Source organism: Heterodontus francisci, chromosome 47 (genome assembly GCF_036365525.1).
Source record: "Heterodontus francisci isolate sHetFra1 chromosome 47, sHetFra1.hap1, whole genome shotgun sequence".
Classification (NCBI taxonomy): Eukaryota; Metazoa; Chordata; class Chondrichthyes; order Heterodontiformes; family Heterodontidae; genus Heterodontus; species Heterodontus francisci.
The window spans coordinates 19,366,462-19,388,782 of record NC_090417.1 but is presented as its reverse complement, the minus strand read 5'-3'; positions in this window follow the sequence as shown (position 1 = coordinate 19,388,782).

Below are 22,321 nucleotides of genomic sequence, written 5' to 3'. Positions count from 1 at the left end.
AGGTGATGGTTCCACAAGCAATAGGAGTTCAGGATCGTCGGCGGGTGTCCATCCAGAAGATTGGGGAGAGTCAAGAAGTGCAGGGCGTGTGCTACTCTCAAACCAGTACTCAGCTTTGGAGACTGCTGGGAGTGACGACACATTTGAAGGAGTGTAGTCCAAACCGTGGCACCAATGCACTCGGGACTGTACAGGAGGGAACAGCAAATTGCAGAAAAGCATTTTTATAGGTGATTCCATAGACAGGGAGACAGATAGGCATTTCTGTAACCATTGTCCTGAATCCCACATGGTGTGTTGCCTCCCTGAAGGACATCACGTAGAGGGTGCAGGATCTTCTGCAGGGGAAAAGGAGTGAGCCAGAAGTTGTGGTGCATATTGGTACCAACGACACGGTGAGGGCAGGTATTGAGAGGCTATGGTCAGATTTCCAGGAGCGAAGGAGAAGCGAATGAGTAGGACCTCGAGGGTAGTAATCTCTGCATTGCTCCCAGTGCCATGTGCGAGAGAGAGTAGAAATAGGAAGATATGGAGGATCAATGTGTGAGTTCAAGAAAGGTGCAGGTGGGAGGGCTTCAGATTCTTGGGGCATTGGGGCCAATTCTGGGGCAAGAGGCACCTATTCAAAAGGGACAGGTTGCACCTCAACAGGACTGTCCTCGCAGAGAGGTTCACTAGTGTGGTTGGGGAGGGTTTGAACTAAATTAGCTAGGGCGTGAAGCGGACGGTAACAGACATATACGAGTAGAAAAGAGGAATGAGGTGCACAAGGTGAGTGTTCGTACTAGAGAAGGGAGTAGTTCCGCATTAGATGGGAGTGGACTGAGAAGGATTATGAGGAATGCAAAGACAGGTTTAGAATGCGTGTGTGGAAATGCACAAAGTGTGTTGAATACTGCAAGCAGAAATAGCCGTGTGGGAATATGACATAGTGGCAATAACAGAAATATGCCTCAAATTGGCAAGGACGAGTGCTTAATCTACAAGGAGATAAAGTGTTCAGAAAAGATAGGGAAGGAAAAAAGGGAGGTGGCGCAATAGTAGTGATGAGAAAAGACATTGCAGTGTTGGAAAGGGAGGATGCAGTTGAAGGGGCAAGGACAGATCCCAATGCTTAGAACTGAGAAACAAAAAGTTACAAGGGGTATTTTAAAGGCCTCCAAATCGTGAGAGAGAGAGAGGAGCAAATCTGCAGGGAAATCAGAGAGATGTACAAAATCTTTGGAGTGGTGAGACTGGGGGACTTCAATTACCCAAATATCAACTGGGATAATTTTAGAGTAAAGGGTAAGGAGGGGGAAGGAATTTCTGAAATGTGACCAGGAGAATTTCCTTGATCAGTATGTTCTCAACCCAACTGGAAGAGAGGCACTGCTGGATCTGGTGATGGGAAAAGAGGTGGGCCAAGTGGACCAAGTGATTGTCAGGGAGCACTTAGGTAAAATGAGGTTTAGACTAGTCATGCAGAAAAGCAAGGAACGAGAAAAAGGAGAAAGGGATCTTGCCAGGGTAAAATGGAACCAAAGACTGACAGGAAAAGCTGTATCAGAACAATGGGTTATCTTAAAGGAAGAGATGCTTCAGGTACAGGACAGGAACATTCCAACAAGGGTGCAAGGTAAAAGAACCAATAAAAGGGCTCCTTGGATGGTGAGGCAGATAGAGGTTATGATGAAACAAAAAGAGAGGGTAAATGATGTATGTCAAGTCAACTCATGAAGTGAGAACCAGACCTTATACAGTAAGCTGAGAGGGGAGGTGAAGAGGAAAATAAGACTGGCAAAGAGAGAGGAGGAGAAGAGAATGGCAGGCAACATAAAAGGGAATCCAAAGATCTTCTACCGGCATGTAAATAGGAAGCGGGTCTTCAGGGGTCGAGTGGAGCCTGTTAGGGACAAAGAGGGTAATATATGCTTAGAGGTGCAGAGTAAAGCTTCTATATGCAATGAGTACTTTGTATCAATTTTAAGGAAGTGAAATCTGACAATATCAGAAGCAGTGAAGAAAGTAGAGGCAGTGGATAGGGTAAAAACTGAGAGGGAGAGGTGCGAAGAAGGCTGGCTGTGCTTAGGGTGGATAAGTCATCTGGTTCGGATGGCTTGTGTCCGGGTTGCTGAAGGAAGTGGGGACGGAGATGGCGGAAGTGCTTTCCCTAATCTTCCAATCTTCCCTGGATTAGGGGATGATGCCAGAGAATTGGAGAATGGGAAATGTGACACACTTATTCAAGAAAGAGTATAGGGACAGTCCTCGCAACTACAGGCCGGTCAGTTTAACATCAGTGGTTTAGTTTAGAGATACAGCACTGAAACAGGCCCTTCGGCCCACCGAGTCTGTGCCGACCATCAACCACCCACTTACACTAACCCTACACTAATTCCATATTCCTACCACATCCCCACCTGTCCCTGTATTTCCCTACCACCTACCTATTCTAGGGGCAATTTATAATGGCCAATTAACCTATCAACCTGCAAGTCTTTGGCATGTGGGAGGAAACCGGAGCACCCGGAGGAAACCCACGCAGACACAGGGAGAACTTGCAAACTCCACACAGGCAGTACCCAGAATTGAACCCGGGTCGCTGGAGCTGTGAAGCTGCGGTGCTAACCACTGCGCCACTGTGCCGCTGTGGTGGGTAAGGTTTTAGAAACAATAATCAGGGAAATATCAACACACACGGAGAGTTTTGAGCCTGCATGGATTTGGAAAAGGCTGATCGAACTGAATTTTCTGATAAAGTCACAGAGAAGCTTGATGAAGGGAATGTGGTGGATGTTGTTTATATGGATTTTAAGAAAGCATTTGATAAGGTACCAAATAAAAAGCTGGTTAACAAAATTGAGGCTCATGGAATAGGAGGGTCAGCAAACAAATGAATAAAAAAACTGGCTCAAGGACAGAAAACAATGAGTTGTAATAAAGGGTTGTTTTTCAGGCTGGAGGATGGTAGACAGTGGTGTTCACCAAGGGTCAGTGCTGGCACCAGCATTTTTCTTTGCAATATATAAATGACTTGGATCTTGGGATCCAGAGTAGAATCTCAAAATTTGCAGATGACACCAAACTTGGAGGTGCAGCAAACAGTGAGGCTGATATGAATCGCCTGAAACAGGATATAGATAGGCTATCGGAGCGGGCAGAGAGGTGGTAGATGGAGTTTAAAACTGACGTGTGAAGTGATGCATTTTGGCAGAAGTAATAGGGAGAGGTAATATATACTGAATGGCACATTTCTAAAGAGTGTGCAGGAACAGAGGGATCTGGGGGTGCATGTACATAGATCTTTGAAGGTGGCAGGACATATTAGGTGAGTGTTTAGCAAAGCTTATGGGATCTTGGGCTTCATAAATAGAGGTCCTGAGTACAAAAGAAGGGAAACTGTGCTGAAGGTTTCTAAAGCTCTGGCTCGGTTCTAACTGGAGTATTGTATCCAGTTCTGGTCACCACACTTTCGGAAGGATGTGAGGGTCCTTGAGAGGGTGCAGAGGAGATTTTCCAGAATGGTTCCAGGGATGGAGGATTTTAGCTACAAGGTTAGGCTGGAAAAGCTGGAGTTGTTCTCTTTGGAGCAAAGGAGATCTAGGGGAAATTTGACAGACGTGTACAACATTATGACATGCTTAGATAAGTTAGACAAGGCAAAACTGTTCCTATTAACTAATGGTATAAGGACGAGGGGACACAGATTTGGAAGTTTAAGACAAAAGATGTAGGGGGGAAATATGAGGAAGCACTTTTTTTATGCAGCAAGTGGTAATGACCTGGAACCCGCTGCCCACTCGGGTGGTGGAAGAGGAGTCAGTGACTTCAGGAGGAAATTTGATGGCCACCTGAGAAAAATAGACTTGCAGGGCGACGGTGATCGAGCCGGGGAGTGAGACGGGCTGAATAGGAGAGTCTGCATGGACTCGATGCGCCGATTGGCCTCTTTCTGACTCTGTGACTGTACTATTCAAGAGTGAAATTGAAATATCTTTGGACACAGAGGAAATTGAGGGCAAAGGGGATCAGGTTGGAAAGTGGAATTGTTGTAGGCCAGGGTTGTCCAAGCTTGGGAGTGGCATTACAATTATTGTCTTTGATAGGGGGCCGGTGAGACAGAATCGGAAAGATAAATGCATTAAGAATTTATCTTATTATTAATCAAAACAAGAATAAATGTCCATTTTTGTGAAGGAGCTTTGAATGAGAAGACGAATTTATTGACTTACTTTCTCATCACCATGTCGGACACTGATTTAGTGAGATATCTGGCATTTTTTTGCTTGCACAAGTAGTCAATGTCTGCTTGCACACTTGTTTTAGCGATGCAGAGTATTCTGGATAGATGTTTTATCAGTACATGAAGAGCAAGAAGATAACTAAGGAAAGGGTAGGGCCTGTCAGAGATGTACAAGGGAACTTATGCTTGGATGCAGAAGATGTGGACAGGGTTCTTAATGAGTTTTTTGTCTCTGTCTTCACAAAGGAGAGGGATGATGCAGACATTGTAGTTAAAGAGGAAGAGTGTGAAATATTCGATACGATAAGCATAATGAGAGAGGAAGTACGAGAGGGTCTGACATCCTTGAAAGTGGATAAATCACCAGGGTTGGATGGATTGCATCCCAGGTTGTTAAAGGAAGCCAGGGAGGAAATAGCGGACGCACCGAGGATCATCTTTAAATCCTCACTGGATACGGGGGAGGTGCCGGAGGATTGGAGGTCTGCGAACGTTGTACCATTGTTTAAAAAGGGTGCGAGGGATAGACCAAATAATTATTGGCTGGTCAAAAAGGCACAGACTGATCAAGGATAGTCAGCATGGATTTGTTAAGGGAAGGTCATGTCTTACTAACTTAATTGAATTCTTTGCAGAAGTAACAAGGGGGATTGATGAGGATAGTGCAGTGGATGTGATCTACATGTATTTTAGTAAGGCATTTGACAAGGTCCTGCACGGCAGACCTTTCAGTAAAATGAAAGCCCATGGGATACAGGGGAATGTGGCAGGTTGGATCCAAAATTGGCTCAGGGCCAAGAAGCAAAGGGTAGTAGTCGACGGATGTTTTGCGAATGTTTTCATTCATTCGTTACATTCCCACTGGAGCAGATGTGCAGCTTTTCTCCTGTCCAGTTGATCCTTGCACAAGGTTGCCCTCTTGCCTGCAAATCAGAAAATTATGCATTCGACTCCCACTCCAGAAACTTGAGCACAAAATCCAGGTGGACACTCCCAGTGCAGTACCGTGGGATTGCAGCACTGTCAGAGGGACAGTACTTCAAAAGGACAATTTGGCAATCAGCTGCTGGATATTGAGCTGCACAATCAAATTTCTTAGCTCCTTATTGCACTGCAATGTAATATATTCCCCTTTTCAAAAAGACAATGGCTCGTCTGTAACTTCTCTCAGTCCAACCGTTCTCACTGCTTGTTTCAAATGTGCCTTGAAGGCAACTCTTTTGACCAAGCTTTTGGCAGATGCCCTCATATCTTCTTATGTGGCTTGGTGTGAAATTTTGTTTGATGACACTCCTGTGAAGTGCCTTGAGACATTTTTGATGTTGAAGGTGCTGTCTGAATACAAGTTGTTGTTGGTTCCGTGACCTTAATGCATTTGTGTAACAAAAATCTCTCAATCTCAGTGTTGACATTTTTAATTGACCCCCAGTTTCAACAGCTTTTCAGGGCAGATTTCCAATACCCTTCAGGTGAAGAAGTGCATCCTTCTATCACCCCTGAAAGGCCCCCTTGTTCTCGACTGCCTGCACTCGGGGAAATATCCATTGACAACATCAACTCCTTTAATAGTCTAATGGATCGCAATAGAACCTATTTATGCAGCAAGAGTTTACGATGTGGAATGCCCTGCCTTCGAGAGTCGGGGAGGCAGATCCAGTTGTGGCTTTCAACATGGAATTGGATAAGCACCTGAAGAGAAAAGATTTCCAGTGGTATGGGGAAGAAGTGGGTGAGTGGGACTAGGTGAGTTTCTCTTGCAGAGAGTCCACGTGGAGCTGTAACATTCTGTGATGTCAACACAAACACAAAGACAAAATACTACGAATGCTGGAAATAGGCAGCAGCTGTGGAGAGATGAGGCCATTTGGCCTTGTCGTGTCCGTGCCGGCTCTCTGCAAGAACAACTCAGCAAGTTCCACTCCCCTGTCCTTTCCCCATAGCCCTGCAATTATTTTCTCTTCAGATGATTATCCAGTTCTCTTTTGAAGGCATTGATTGAAGCCGCCTCCACCACGCTCTCAGGTAATGTATTCCAGATCCTAACCAAAATAAATTTCCCTGTTGCTTCTTTTGAGGTGATTAAGATGATTCAAAGTATTTGCAGAAGAAGGTTTAAGGCAGTTGGATTAATGGGACAGCTCTTTCAAAGAGCCAGCACAACGGGCTCCCTCTGTGCTGCAAGATTCCATGAATGAATCCTCATCCTGGTTCCCTCTCCACAGCATACCTGCAGCTGCCATCTTTGTGAGGGTTGTAAAACAGGAAGTGAAATCAATCAGGGGCAGAAAAACAGGAAGTGAGGTCAGTGAAGGGCAGATGACCGGAGGTGAGGCTAGTGAGGGGAGGTAACCGGAAGTGAGGCCAGAGTGGGGCAGATAACCGGAAGTGTAGTCTGTGAGGGGCAGATGACCGGAAGTGAGGCCAGTGAGGGGCAGATGACCGGAAGTGAGGCCAGTGAGTGGGCAGATGACCGGAAGTGTAGTCTGTGAGGGGCAGATGACCGGAAGTGATGCCAGTGAGGGGCAGATGACCGGAAGTGTAGTCTGTGAGTGGCAGATGACCGGAAGTGATGCCAGTGAGGGGCAGATGCCCGGAAGTGAAGCCAGTGATTTGGAGCTTTGCGTTTCTTTGGCGATTTCTCTGTTTGAAGCTTTTCACAACTGATGAAACTGAAGTGAAATTCTGCGGATTCTGTCAATCTGAAATAAAAACCGAAATGCTGGAAATACTCAGCAGGTCTGTCAGCATCTGTGGAGAAAGAAACAGAGTTAATGGTTCAGGTCAGTGACCTTTCATCAGAACTGGCTAAAGAGATGTGACAGGTTTTAAACAAAGTCCGGTGGCAGGAAAAGGGGATGAGAAAGGACGAAAGAGAAGGTCACTGATTAGGTGAAAACATCGAGAGATTTATACAGAGGGAGGCCAGTCGGCCCCTTGTGGCCATTCCAGCCGATAAGGAGCCTTTGGCCTCTGTCCGTCGCATTATACTTTACGGCAATTCAAGTCCAATATCCAAGTACTTTCTAAATGTTATGAGGATTTCTGCTTCGAACGTCCTTCCAGACAGATTTCCAGATCCCACCACCCTCTGCGTGAAAGAATTCCTTCCTCAACTCCCTGCAATCCTTCCATCGGTTAAAGTCTTCGTAATCTGCTCTGTGTGTGAGATGTTAAAGCAGCATCGTCAGCAAAGAGGAGTTCCCTAATGAGGACGTTCCGTACTTTGGACTTCGCTCTTCGACGGGCAAGGTTGAACAACCTGCCCCCTGATCTTGTGTGGAGGAAAATTCCTTCTTCAGAGGACTTGAACGCATGTGAAAGCAGCAGGGAGAAGAAAATCCCAAAAAGTGTGGGTGTGAGAACACAGCCCTGTTTCACGCCACTCAGGATAGGAAAGGGCTCTGATGAGGAGCCACCATGTTGAATTGTGCCTTTCATATTGTCATGGAATGAGGTGATGATACTTAGTAGCTTTGGTGGACATCCGATCTTTTCTAGTAGTCTGAAGAGACCGCGTCTGCTGACGAGGTCAAAGGCTTTGGTGAGATCAATGAAAGCAATGTAGAGGGGCATCTGTTGTTCGCGGCATTTCTCCTGTATCTGACGAAGGGAGAACAGCATGTCAACGGTCGATCTCTCTGCACGAAAGCCACACTGTGCCTCAGGGTAGACGCACTCGGCCAGCTTCTGGAGCCTGTTTAAAGCGACACGAGCAAAGACTTTCCCCACTATGCTGAGCAGGGAGATTCCACAGTAGTTGTTGCAGTCACCGGGGTCACCTTTGTTTTTATAGAGGGTGATGATATTGGCATTGCGCATGTCCTGTGGTACTGCTCCCTCATCCCAGCACAGGCAAAGCAGTTCATGTAGTGCTGAGAGTATAGCAGGCTTGGCACTTTTGATTATTTCAGGGGTAATGCTGTCTTTCCCAGGGGCTTTTCCGCTGGCTAGAGAATCAATGGCATCACTGAGTTCGGATTTTGTTGGCTGTATGTCCAGCTCAACCATGACTGGTAGAGGCTGGGCTGCATTGAGGGCAGTCTCAGTGACAACATTCTCCCTGGAGTACAGTTCTAGGTAGTGCTCAACCCAGCGGTCCATTTGTTTGTGTTGGTCAGTGATTATGTCCCCTGATTTAGATTTGAGGGGGGCGATCTTCTTGATGGTTGGCCCAAGAGCTCTCTTAATGCCATCATACATTCCTCTGATGTTTCCGGTGTCTGAGGCCAGCTGAATATGACTGCATAGGTGTTGCCAGTAGTCATTTGCGCAGCGCCTGGCTGTTCTTTGTGCAGTGCTTCTGGCTGCTTTAAGTGCTGCGGATGTTAAATCACTGGGGGCTTTCTTGTAGTTCAACAGTGCAATGCGCTTAGCGGCTATGACAGGTTCCAGCTCTTCATTATGAGATTGAAACCAGTCTGCATTTCTCTTCGCACTTTTGCCGTAGGTGGTCAAAGCTGACTCATCGATGGCATCTCTGATGTGGGCCCACTTGGTCTCAGCATCCCCTGTGGGAGTGTTTTGAAGGGCTGTTACAAGTGAATTTAGAAATTTTTGTAACAGCTGTGGGTGAGAAATTCTGCTCGTGTTGATGCGCGGTTGGCCCTTCTGCTTGGAATGATGCAACTTCTTTGGTCTGAGTCTAACCTTGCTGCACACCAGGGAGTGGTCGGTGTCGCAGTCCACACTGTGGAAGCTGCGTGTGATTTGAACACTGTTTAAGGCAGCTCGCCTTGTGACAATGAGGTCTAGCTGGTGCCAACGACGTGATCTTGGGTGCCTCCATGAAACCTGATGACAGGGTTTAGTGTGAAAGAACGAGTTGGTGATGCAGAGGTTATGATAGGTACACAACTCAAGCAGTCTCTGCCCGTTCTCATTCATCCTTCCAATGCCATAGCGCCCAAGGCAGGAGGGCCATGAGTCATGGTCGGCCCCAACCCTGGCATTAAAGTCCCCCAGCAGGAATAGGTGTTCGGTGTTGGGGATGCTGCTAATGATGTTATGGAGTTCCTCGTAGAACTGATCTTTAGCTTCATGTGAGGAGCAGAGTGTTGGAGCGTAGATGCTGAGTAGGTGTACTGGACCAGAGGTGGTGAGCAGTCGGATGGACAGTATGCGTTCCGAGCCGTTTGAGGGAGGCTCTATCATGCTGAGCAAGGAGTTTCTGATGGCGAAGCCCACTCCATGCTGTCTTGGTTCTTCAGGATCCCTGCCCTGCCAGAAGAAGGTGTAGTCTTGCTCTGCGGGGAGGCAAGTCTCCTGAAGTGCTGCAATGTCTACATTGAGTCTACTGAGCTCGTTGTTAATGATGGCGGTCTTCCGAGAATCGTTGATTTGTGTAAGGTCTTCCGACAGGCCAGGACACATAGTTCTGACGTTCCAGCTTGCAAAGCGAAGGGCTGGTACCTGCTGACGATGCTGCTTTAACACCTCACACTGAAGAGTGCCTGCAGAGTCTCATCGACAGGTTTGCGGCTGCCTGCAATGAATTTGGCCTAACCATCAGCCTCAAGAAAACGAACATCATGGGTCAGGACTTCAGAAATGCTCCATCCATCACTATTGGCGACCACACTCTGGAAGTGGTTCAAGAGTTCACCTACCTAGGTTCAACTATCACCAGTAATCTGTCTCTAGATGCAGAAATCAACAAGCGCATGAGAAAGGCTTCCACTGCTATGTCCAGACTGGCCAAGAGAGTGTGGGAAAATGGCGCACTGACACGGAACACAAAAGTTCGAGTGTATCAGGCCTGTGTCCTCAGTACCTTGCTCTACGGCAGCGAGGCCTGGACAACGTATGTCAGCCAAGAGCGACGTCTCAATTCATTCCATCTTCGCTGCCTCCGGAGAATACTTGGCATCAGGTGGCAGGACCGTATCTCCAACACAGCAGTCCTCGAGGCGGCCAACATCCCCAGCTTGTACACACTACTGAGTCAGCGGCGCTCGAGCTGGCTTGGCCATGTGAGCCGCATGGAAGATGGCAGGATCCCCAAAGACACATTGTACAGCGAGCTCGCCACTGGTATCAGACCCACCGGCCGTCCATCTCTCCACTTTAAAGACGTCTGCAAACGCGACAAGAAATCCTGTGACATTGATCACAAGTCGTGGGAGTCAGTTGCCAGCGTTCGCCAGAGCTGGCGGGCAGCCATAAAGAGGGGGCTAAAATGTGGCGAGTCGAAGAGACTTAGGAGTTGGCAGGAAAAAAAGACAGAGGCGCAAGGGGAGAGCCAACTGTGCAACAGCCCCGACAAACAAATTTCTCTGCAGCACCTGTGGAAGAGTCTGTCACTCTAGAATTGGCCTTTATAGCCACTCCAGGCGCTGCTCCACACACCACTGATCACCTCCAGGCGCTTATCCATTGTCTCTCGAGATAAGGAGGCCAAAGAAGGAGAAGGAATCTGCTCTATATCGACTCCTCACAGTTTATACACCAATTACCAAAGAAAACAAACCCAATCTCTTCAATCATTGCTTATAGCTAAAATTCTCCAGTCCTGGCAACATGCTGGTAAATCTATTCTGTATCCTCTCCAATGTGATCATATCCTTCCAATACTGTGGTGACTAGGACTGATTTGTGACTTATAGATGGCACCCAGTCTTTGGAGATTTAGAAGGTGAGTCACAGAATTTACAGCCTCTTTTAACTTTCTGGTCAATGGTAACCCCCAAGATATTGATAGTGGGGGATTCAGCGATAGTAATGCTACTGAATGTCAAGGGGAGATGGTGATATTCTCTCTTGTTGGAGATGGTCATTGCCTGGCACGTATGTGGCACCAATGTTACTTGCCACTTATCAACCCAAGCCTGGATATTGTCCAGGTCTTGCTGCATATGGACATGGGCTGCTTCAGTATCTGAGGAGTCACGAATGGTGCTGAACATTGTGCAATCATCAGCGAACATCCCCACTTCTGACCTTATGACTGAAGGAAGGTCATTGATGAAGCAGCTGAAGATGGTTGGGCCTCGGACACTACCCTGAGGAACTCCTGTAGTGATGTCCTGGAGCTCAGATGATTGACCTCCAACAACCACAACCATCTTCCTTTGTGCCTTGTTCCTTCAGACTGACCGGAGAGCAAGAGATGGACAGAAAAGGAGAGGGCGAGATAGATAGTGGGAGAAGGACAGAGAGAGACTGAGGAGGCATTTCAATATGGAGAAAGAATCAGAGAGAGAGCTGGACAGTTTGAGATGAGGATTTTGGAGAGTGGGATGAGGGAGGAATTGTGCTGAGGACTGAAGTCTGAGTGAGGAAGGATTTTGGGTTCCAGGTGTCTGCAGAGACTGAATGGGACAAGACTGGAATGGCTCAGGCAAGGATTTTAAATGCGATGAGTTGGGAGTCAGTGAACAGCACCTGGTGACTCCTCATTGTCCTCACCCGTCGTCCTGACCTGATTGTAATGTGGAATGTTCTCGAGTATTCTGTGTGAACCTGGTTCAATGTGGATCATGGAGTCTCCTTTCAGCCAGTGAAAACTGGGTGTCATTCCATAATCAAACCATCTGAGGGCAGTGCCCACTAACCAACACAAATTTCGAGGATTGTCAGACAACCAGGTACAGGACGGGGTTAGATACAGAGTAAAGCTCCCTCGACACTGTCCACATCAAACACTCCCCAAGGCAGGTACAGGACGGGGTTAGATACAGAGTAAAGCTCCCTCGACACTGTCCCCATCAAACACTCCCAGGACAGGTACAGGACAGGGTTAGAAACAGAGTAAAGCTCCCTCGACACTGTCCCCATCAAACACTCCCAGGACAGGTACAGGACGGGGTTAGATACAGAGTAAAGCTCCCTCGACACTGTCCCCATCAAACACTCCCCAAGGCAGGTACAGCACGGGGTTAGATACAGAGTAAAGCTCCCTCGACACTGTCCCCATCAAACACTCCCCAAGGCAGGTACAGCACGGGGTTAGATACAGAGTAAAGCTCTCTCTACACTGTCCCCATCAAACACTCCCAGGACAGGTACAGTATGGGGGTTAGATACAGAGTAAAGCTCCCTCGACACTGTCCACATCAAACACTCCCAGGACAGGTACAGTACGGGGTTAGATACAGAGTAAAGCTCCCTCGACACTGTCCCCATCAAACACTCCCAGGACAGGTACAGGACGGGGTTAGATACAGAGTAAAGCTCCCTCGACACTGTCCCCATCAAACACTCCCAGGACAGGTACAGGACGGGGTTAGATACAGAGTAAAGCTCCCTCGACACTGTCCACATCAAACACTCCCCAAGGCAGGTACAGGACGGGGTTAGATACAGAGTAAAGCTCCCTCGACACTGTCCCCATCAAACACTCCCCAAGGCAGGTACAGCACGGGGTTAGATATAGAGTAAAGCTCCCTCGACACTGTCCACATCAAACACTCCCCAAGGCAGGTACAGCACGGGGTTAGATACAGAGTAAAGCTCCCTCGACACTGTCCACATCAAACACTCCCCAAGGCAGGTACAGCACGGGGTTAGATACAGAGTAAAGCTCCCTCCACACTGTCCCCATCAAACACTCCCAGGACAGGTACAGTACGGGGTTAGATACAGAGTAAAGCTCCCTCTACACTGTCCCCATCAAACACTCCCAGGACAGGTACAGGACGGGGTTAGATACAGAGTAAAGCTCCCTCTACACTGTCCCCATCAAACACTCCCAGGACAGGTACAGTACGGGGGGTTAGATACAGAGTAAAGCTCCCTCTACACTGTCCCCCATCAAACACTCCCAGGATAGGTACAGTACGGGGTTAGATACAGAGTAAAGCTCCCTCGACACTGTCCCCATCAAACACTCCCAGGACAGGTACAGTACGGGGTTAGATACAGAGTAAAGCTCCCTCTACACTGTCCCCCATCAAACACTCCCAGGACAGGTGCAGGGCGGGGTTAGATACAGAGTAAAGCTCCCTCTACACTGTCCCCATCAAACACTCCCAGGACAGGTACAGTACGGGGGTTAGATACAGAGTAAAGCTCCCTCTACACTGTCCCCATCAAACACTCCCAGGACAGGTACAGTACGGGGGTTAGATACAGAGTAAAGCTCCCTCTACACTGTCCCCATCAAACACTCCCAGGACAGGTACAGTACGGGGGTTAGATACAGAGTAAAGCTCCCTCTACACTGTCCACATCAAACACTCCCAGGACAGGTACAGGACGGGGTTAGATACAGAGTAAAGCTCCCTCGACACTGTCCCCATCAAACACTCCCAGGACAGGTACAGTACGGGGTTAGATACAGAGTAAAGCTCCCTCTACACTGTCCCCCATCAAACACTCCCAGGACATGTACAGTATGGGGGTTAGATACAGAGTAAAGCTCCCTCTACACTGTCCCCATCAAACACTCCCAGGACAGGTACAGTACGGGGGTTAGATACAGAGTAAAGCTCCCTCTACACTGTCCCCATCAAACACTCCCAGGACAGGTACAGTACGGGGGTTAGATACAGAGTAAAGCTCCCTCTACACTGTCCCCATCAAACACTCCCAGGACAGGTACAGTACGGGGGTTAGATACAGAGTAAAGCTCCCTCTACACTGTCCACATCAAACACTCCCAGGACAGGTACAGGACGGGGTTAGATACAGAGTAAAGCTCCCTCTACACTGTCCCCATCAAACACTCCCAGGACAGGTACAGTACGGGGTTAGATACAGAGTAAAGCTCCCTCTACACTGTCCCCATCAAACACTCCCAGGACAGGTACAGTACGGGGGTTAGATACAGAGTAAAGCTCCCTCTACACTGTCCACATCAAACACTCCCAGGACAGGTACAGTACGGGGTTAGATACAGAGTAAAGCTCCCTCTACACTGTCCCCCATCAAACACTCCCAGGACAGGTGCAGGACGGGGTTAGATACAGAGTAAAGCTCCCTCTACACTGTCCCCATCAAACACTCCCAGGATAGGTACAGGACGGGGTTAGATACAGAGTAAAGCTCCCTCGACAGTGAAAAAAAAAAATGGGGTTAGATTCAAATACTCAATGTGCAGTCTGAGTAGAATGGGACCCGAGATGTGTTTGGAGCTGAGGCACCCGTCCTCCATTGCTCTATCATTGTCTTTGCACCTGAGTGTCGAGCCAATGTGAGTGAGATACGCTCTCTGCAATATTGAGCGGAATGTGAAAAGTATTGACCTAATGTGGGCGAGGTTGCCTCTAATTCACTGCCCATGATTCCGAGCAGAAGAGCCGTGAGGTGGTGAGTGAGAGTCGAGTCAAGTTTGTGGGTACATTGGATGAGAACCGTCCTGTAATGTGAGCTTCCTTCCTGTCTGTATTTGTGCCCAGATATATTGCGCAGGGCCTCCTGCTCCCTCGTGTTTTCTTCAGGTGTGATCATTCCTCCCAATATTTCAGACAATCCTTGCTTCTGTCAACCATCCCTGTCCATGTAAGGTTCAATGCTGTGAATCGCAAAGGGCTGCCCTTACCCCTATCATCTCCCCTGCTTCGAATCCCAGAGGGTGAGATTGTTAACAGGGTAAGACCCTAGTTTCCCTGTTTTTAACCTTGTCCCAGGCACTGCTGCCATCTATAAGGGGCTTGTGGTTGGTTCGATGTTCAAAACAATCGCAGCCTGTTCAAATTCTCATCCTTGCTTTCAGATTCCTCCATGGCCTTGTCCCTCTCTATCTTGGTAATCCTCTCCAGCACTACATCTGTATGAGATCTCTGTGCTCCTCCAATTCTAACCTGTTGAGCGTCCCCGATTTTAATTGCAGCAGCATTGGTGGCTGTGTCTTTAGCTGCCTGGACCCGAAGCTCTGGAATTCACTCCCTAAATCTCCCTAATGTGATTAGAACCACTTTATACTTCTAAGTGAAGAGACATCTAATTGGCAGAAAAGCAGCCAGGGAAAACTCAAGAGGGAAGAGACAGCATAAAACGAAAAGAAAATCGCACATATCCTGGCAAATAGGAAAGATTCAAAGAAATACTGCTTGAGCCACAGTCCCAAAGGACCATGGAGATCCCTTCCCATTGGAGAGAGACAGTCGGTGATGTCTCACTTGAGGGACAGACCTCCAGGAACTAGCACAACCGGTAAGGGGATTGAACCTGCGCTGTTGACATCTTTCTACATTTCACACTAGCTGTCTAGCCAACTGAGCCCCCCACAAAGGACTATCAAGGGTGACAAACAGATAATGAGCTACAGAAAGGGAGGATGAGAAGAAACTTGCAAGGGATATCAAAATCAACGTGAAAAAGATTAACAATTAGGAAAAAGAGGGTAGTTCGGAGCAATGTGGGTCCATTGAAGATTGACATCGGTGATATTGTCCATGAAAATAAGGAAATGGTGGACGTGTTTTTAGAACATTAGAACATTACAGCGCAGTACAGGCCCTTCGGCCCTCGATGTTGCGCCGACCTGTGAAACCATCTGACCGACACTAAACCATTTTCATCCATATGTCTATCCAATGATCACTTAAATGCCCTTAAAGTTGGCGAGTCTACTACTGTTGCAGGCAGGGCGTTCCACGCCCCTACTACTCTCTGAGTAAAGAAACTACCTCTGACATCTGTCCTATATCTATCACCCCTCAACTTAAAGCTATGTCCCCTCGTGTTTGCCATCACCATCCGAGGAAAAAGACTCTCACTATCCACCCTATCTAACCCTCTGATTATCTTATATGTCTCTATTAAGTCACCTCTCCTCCTCCTTCTCTCCAACGAAAACAACCTCAAGTCCCTCAGCCTTTCCTCGTAAGACCTTCTCTCCATACCAGGCAACATCCTAGTAAATCTCCTCTGCACCCTTTCCAAAGCTTCCACATCCTTCCTATAATGCGGTGACCAGAACTGCACACAATACTCCAGGTGCGGTCTCACCAGAGTTTTGTACAGCTGCAGCATGACCTCGTGGCTCCGAAACTCGATCCCCCTACTAATAAAAGCTAACACACCATATGCCTTCTTAACAGCCCTATTAACCTGGGTGGCAACTTTCAGGGATTTATGTACCTGGACACCAAGATCTCTCTGTTCATCTACACTACCAAGAATCTTCCCATTAGCCCAGTACTCTGCATTCCTGTTACTCCTTCCGAAGTGAATCACCTCACACTTTTCTGCATTGAACTCCATTTGCCATCTCTCAGCCCAGCTCTGCAGCCTATCTATGTCCCTCTGTACCCTACAACATCCTTCAGCACTATCCACAACTCCACCGACCTTCGTGTCATCCGCAAATTTTCTAACCCACCCTTCTACACCCTCTTCCAGGTCATTTATAAAAATGACAAACAGCAGTGGCCCCAAAACAGATCCTTGCGGTACACCACTAGTAACTAAACTCCAGGATGAACATTTGCCATCAACCACCACCCTCTGTCTTCTTTCAGCTAGCCAATTTCTGATCCAAAGCTCTAAATCACCTTCAACCCCATACTTCCGTATTTTCTGCAATAGCCTACCGTGGGGAACCTTATCAAACGCCTTACTGAAATCCATATACACCACATCCACTGCTTTACCCTCATCCACCTGTTTGGTCACCTTCTCAAAAAACTCAATAAGGTTTGTGAGGCACGACCTACCCGTCACAAAACTGTGCTGACTATCTCTAATGAACTTATTCTTTTCAAGATGATTATAAATCCTGTCTCTTATAACCTTTTCCAACATTTTACCCATAACCGAAGTAAGGCTCACAGGTCTATAATTACCAGGGCTGTCTCTACTCCCCTTCTTGAACAAGGGGACAGCATTTGCTATCCTCCAGTGTTGAATCCTCACTTGGTCAGTATTTACAGTAGAGGAAGAGGCCAGCATCCCAGATATCCCAAGGAAACTACGATTTAATCAGGGACTCAGCAAAATTAACATAAACATAGTAACAATAATGAAGAAAATAATGGAGTGAAAGAGTGACAGATCCCCAGAATTGAATCTTTCACATCTCAGCATTTTAAAGGAAGTAGGTGAGCAAATTGCAGATTCTCTAATTATCATCTTCTCAAGTTCTCTCGATTTAGGAACAGTTCCTTCAGATTGGAAAATTGTACATGTCACCGTGCTATTCAAGAAGGGTGGGAGAGGAAAACCAGGGAATTCTCGAGCAGGAAAATCTGTTGTCAGGAAATTACTCGAGTCTTTCGTTAAGGATAGGGTGATTGAGCATCTTGAAAAATTTCAGAGAGAGCCAGCATGGATTTGTGCCTGACAAATCAGATTGAATTTCTTGTATTTAACCTTTAATGTAGTAAAATATCCTGAGTAGTGTGATAAAACAAAATCTGATAGCAGGGCAGGTGACAAAGAGATCGGTTTTTAGGAGTGTCTTGAAGGCGGAGGTAATTTCAGAGCTGAGGGCACAGGCAACAAAAGGCACAGCCACCAAAGGTGGAGCGGTGGAAATCAGGGATGCTCAAGAGGCCAGAATTAGGAGCACAGATACATCAGCGGGTTGTAGATCTGGAGGAGATTACAGAGACAGGGAAGGACAAGGCCGTGGATGGATTTGAAAATAAGGGTGAGGATTTTGAAACCGAGGAATTGCTTAACTGGGAGTCAGTGAGCACAGGGGTGATGGGAGAGCAAGACTTGGTGTGCGTTAGGATATGGGCAGCAGAGTTTTGGATGATTTGGTGGCAGAAGTTTGGAAACTCTGCAGACGGAAATTGATGCTACATCAATAATTCATTTCAAATCTGAGGTTGACCGATTTCTGTAAACCAAAGATGTTAAGGGATAAGGGACAAAGGCGGGTAGATGGAGTTTGGTCACACATCAACCATGATCTCACTGAATGGCAAACAGGTTACAATACTAGGGTTTGAATGGCCTCCTCCTATGTTCCTCTCAACTGTTCATGAAAACACACCAGCTCTGCAGGGTCTTCGGTTAGAACGGATCACTTTGCTCCCTCAACCTCTGCCTGTTTACCTTTCCTCCTTTCAGAACCCTCCTGAAAACCTCCCCTTTTCCTCATAACTCCTTTGGCTCAGTGCCAATTGTGTCTGCCATGCTCCTGAGGAAGGAGAAAGGGTCATGATTCAGGTGCAGTATGAACCATACAGTATCTGAGGATGCCATTTGGCTCCTCGCCCCATGCCCTTTCTCTGATTGAACATTTCCCTTCTTTCCACTCCTCCACCCTTTCCCCATTCAGCCCTTGTCTTTCTTTGCCATTCCCTCAATGTCTGTCTCTTTCGCTCTCACTCTGCCTCTCCATTGTCTCTTCTCTCTGTGTCTCTCTGTCTATTTGGGCTTGATTTCAAATCAGGGTTACGAGCCCAACACCCGGATAATTTCGGGGCCCCAGCCCTGTGCCGCAACTGCGTCGCTCACATGATGCTATCGTCAAATGTAAATGCCGAAACTGGGCTGGCAGTGAGCTGTTTCCAGGAGAGGGGAGCCGCCTGCAAAGTGTGAGTAGCAAAGGCCGACAGCAGCTATCATGATCCTTGCAGATGAGAACAGGCAGCACCTCAGAGAGCCATCACCGAGCGCAAAAGTAGCCAAATAGCCAAATGGAAGCTGAAGTGCAAGATCCTCCAGCTCCCCAAATTTTTCAACATCAAAAAAAACTTTTCCTTTTGCCTGCTTTGAACTGAACAGCTGTGCCTGAACGTGCACCAGACTGTTCGGCTTTGGCGATCTCAGCTTTGAAAATTGCCTTTTCGCCCTCTCTGGTCAGGTTACTGAGGGAAGTGAGGATGGAAATCACAGAGGCACTGGCCAACATTTTTCAGTCTTCCTTAGACTCGGGGGGTGGTGACAGAGGACTGTGGAATTGCAAAAAAGGATTTAAAGATAAGCACAGCGACTGCAGGCCAGTCGGCTAACATTCGGTGGTGGGGAAACTTCTAGAAAGAAGAATCTAGGACAAAATTTATAGTCACATGGACAAATGCAGGCTAGTTAAAGAAAGCCAGAATGGATTTCTTAAGGGAACATAATGTTTAACTAACTTGCTGGAGTTTTTTGAGGAGGTAACAGAAAGGGCTGATGAGGGCAATGCTTTTGATGTGATGTACATGGACTTTCAAAAGGCGTTTGACACTGTGCCACACAATAGACTTGTGAGCAGAGTTATAACTCATGGAATAAAAGGGACAGGAGCAAGATGAATACGGAACTGGCTGAGTACAGGAAACAAAGAGTTAATGGATGTTTCCCGGGCTGGTGGCAAGTTTGTAGTGGAGTTCCCCAGTTTTGGGACCCTCACTTTTCTTCTTATATATTAATGACCTCGACCTTGGTGTACAGGGCACAATTTCAAAGTTTGCAGATGATACGAAATTTGGAAGCATTGTGAACTGTGAGGAGGATAGTGTAGAACTTCAAAAGGACATAGACAAGTTGGTGGAATGGGCAGATAGGTGGCAGATTGAATTCAATGCAGAGAAATGTGAAGTGATTCATTTTGGTAGGAAGAACATGGAGAGACAATATAGAAAAAAGGGTACAATTGTATAGGGGGTGCAGGAGCAGAGGGACCTGAGTGTATATGTGTATAAGTCATTGAAGGTGGCAGGACAGGTTGAGAGAGCATACAGTGTCCTGGGCTTTATTAATAGGGGCACAGAGTACAAGAGCAAGGAAGTTATGTTGAACTTGTATAAGGCACTAGTCCGGCCTCAGCTGGAGTATTGCGTCCAGTTCTGGGCGCCGCACTTTTGGAAAGGCATGAAGGGATTGGAAAGAGTACAGAAAATAGTTGTAGGGATGAGGAATTCAGTTCCGAAGATAAATTGGAGAAGTTAGGACTGTTTTCCTTGGAGAATATAAGACTGAGAGGTAATTTGATAGAGGTGTTCAAAATCATCAGGGGTCTGGACAGAGTAGATAGAGAGAAACTGTTCCCACTTGTCGAAGGATCAAGAACGGGAGAGCACAGATTTAAACTATTTTGTAAGAGAAGCAAAAGTGACATGAGGAAAAACTCCTTCACGCAGCGAGTGGTTAAGGTCTGGAATGCGCTGCCTGAGAACGTGGTGGAGGCAGGTTCAATTGAAGCATTCAAAAGGGAATTAGACAGTTATATGAAAAGGAAGAATGTGCAGGATGATGGGGAGAAGGCAGGGGAATGGAACTGAGGGGAGTTGCTCTTTCGGAGAGCCAGTGCAGACACGATGGGCCGAATGGCCTCCTTCTGCACTGTAACAATTCTGTGATTCTGTATGTAAGTTTGGCAGTTTGTGTGTTGGTGACTGTGTAAGTTTGGCTGTTTATGTGGGCGTGTAAGTTGCTGCCTCTTCAGTTTTCCGCTCATGGCTTTGAGCCCTCTTCACTACCCGGGGCTGCGTGCAGGGAATATTTCGGATTTTGCTTCTTTTGTTCTGAAGAGAGAAATAGAAATAAATGTTGTGGCCAGTTTAGGAGGCTTTTCCCAAAGTATTCATGGCCTGTTCCTGAATTAATAGTGGTGTGATGGCAAGAAAACTGCCACAACAAATGTGCTCCCTTAATCTGTCTCTCTGGGGTGATTGAGAGAAATATGAAGCACTCCCAAAGCTGGCTGTAGCAGAGTGAATGTCAGTGTGCCTCAGCTGTGAAATGCCTGCTGACTGCAGTCTCCACCTGAGCTGAGGATTTTCAGCGACACTTCAAAAACCTCCCCATTCATTAAATTTCAGTTCAGCATCCTCATCCTCAGGACGGCAGGGTTAGGGTCCCTAACGCGGAGTGGAGACAAGGCCGATAATCATCATGTTGCCTGATCCCAGGCCAACTCACGCTGGATTGTTCCAGCTGTTTCAAAAGATAACCTTTATCATGAGAGGCACAAAGAGAACAAATCTCGGCCATTCCTCACAGTACCTGAGGATTATTGTCAGTGAACAACACAGTGTGAGTGACTTGGGGATGGTGCCCATCCTGAACTGGAAGAAAATTCTCCAACATGCTGAGAAACCAGGAGTCAAAATAATGACGCCTTTAAAATGTGTTTTTTTTTCTTCCAACAGTTTTGTTCACTTGTTTTACGTTGGAAAAAGACTGATTGACTGTCAAGAATCATCCAATCTGGTCAAAGATTGAAGAGTCTGCTCGCTTTCTGATTGGTTGGGTAGGTGGCACATTGTGAGGATGGACATGTCAAGTGACCAATGGTGAGAGGTCATGTGATAAACTCCAGGAGTATGTCCAATCAATACTAATGTGAATGTGAAGTCATGAAAGGTTCTATATAAATGCAAGTTCTTTTAAATTCCCTTCTGAAATCGGATTCCCAATGATCACACTAATGAAAGCCTTTTGTACCCATCTTACATTGTCTTTTACTCCCTGTGGCGGCAGCGCAGGAGCTGGAGGTTTGACTCAGACCTGGGCTCACAAGATGGACCTTTTGGAGCACAGGCTGAGCCAGGATAGACTTTGGATGAGGGGGTAGGTTGGGGATCAGGTCACTGATCCACACAGCACGGAGCTGAGCGACAACAGTAACAATAAATAGAGCAAGAGACAGAGCCTCTGGAATCCAGAGTGGGGAGAGGAACAGCAGCAAAGGATATTCAATGGAAAAACATCGAGGAGTGATCGCAAGGCAGCAGATCGGTGGTTGGTTGGTGAGTATTATCCTGTTCTTTATCTCTCGAAGCTAGGGCAGTGGGATGAACTGAGAAATTTAGTTCACTGATCGATAGGTTTTTAAGTTTCGTATGTTTTAAATTTGCTCCGTTGACGTAGTGTTAAATCTAAGGAAGTCTTGTATTTTACTTTAAGCACAAGGGAAACATCTGATAGGTTAGTAGCTTCAGTTCAGTCCAGTAATAATCGAAGAAACAGAGATATGACAGGGCACCTCAGTCCCGTTGGATGCACATCCTGTTCTGTGTGGGAACTGCGAGAAACTTCTATTGACCTGGACAACAGCATGTGCACAAAGTGTCGTCAGCTGGAGGAGCTCGAGCTCTGGGTTTCAGAGCTTGAACAGCAAGTGGCATTACTGAGGTGCATCCACGAGCCTGAGTGTTTGTGGATATGGTCACCCGGCAGCTTAAGCGTGTGCAGGCAGAGAGGGAATGGGTGACTACCAGGTAGTCAAGGAGGGCCAGGAATGTAGTGCAGGAGTCCGCTGAATGCATCTCGCTC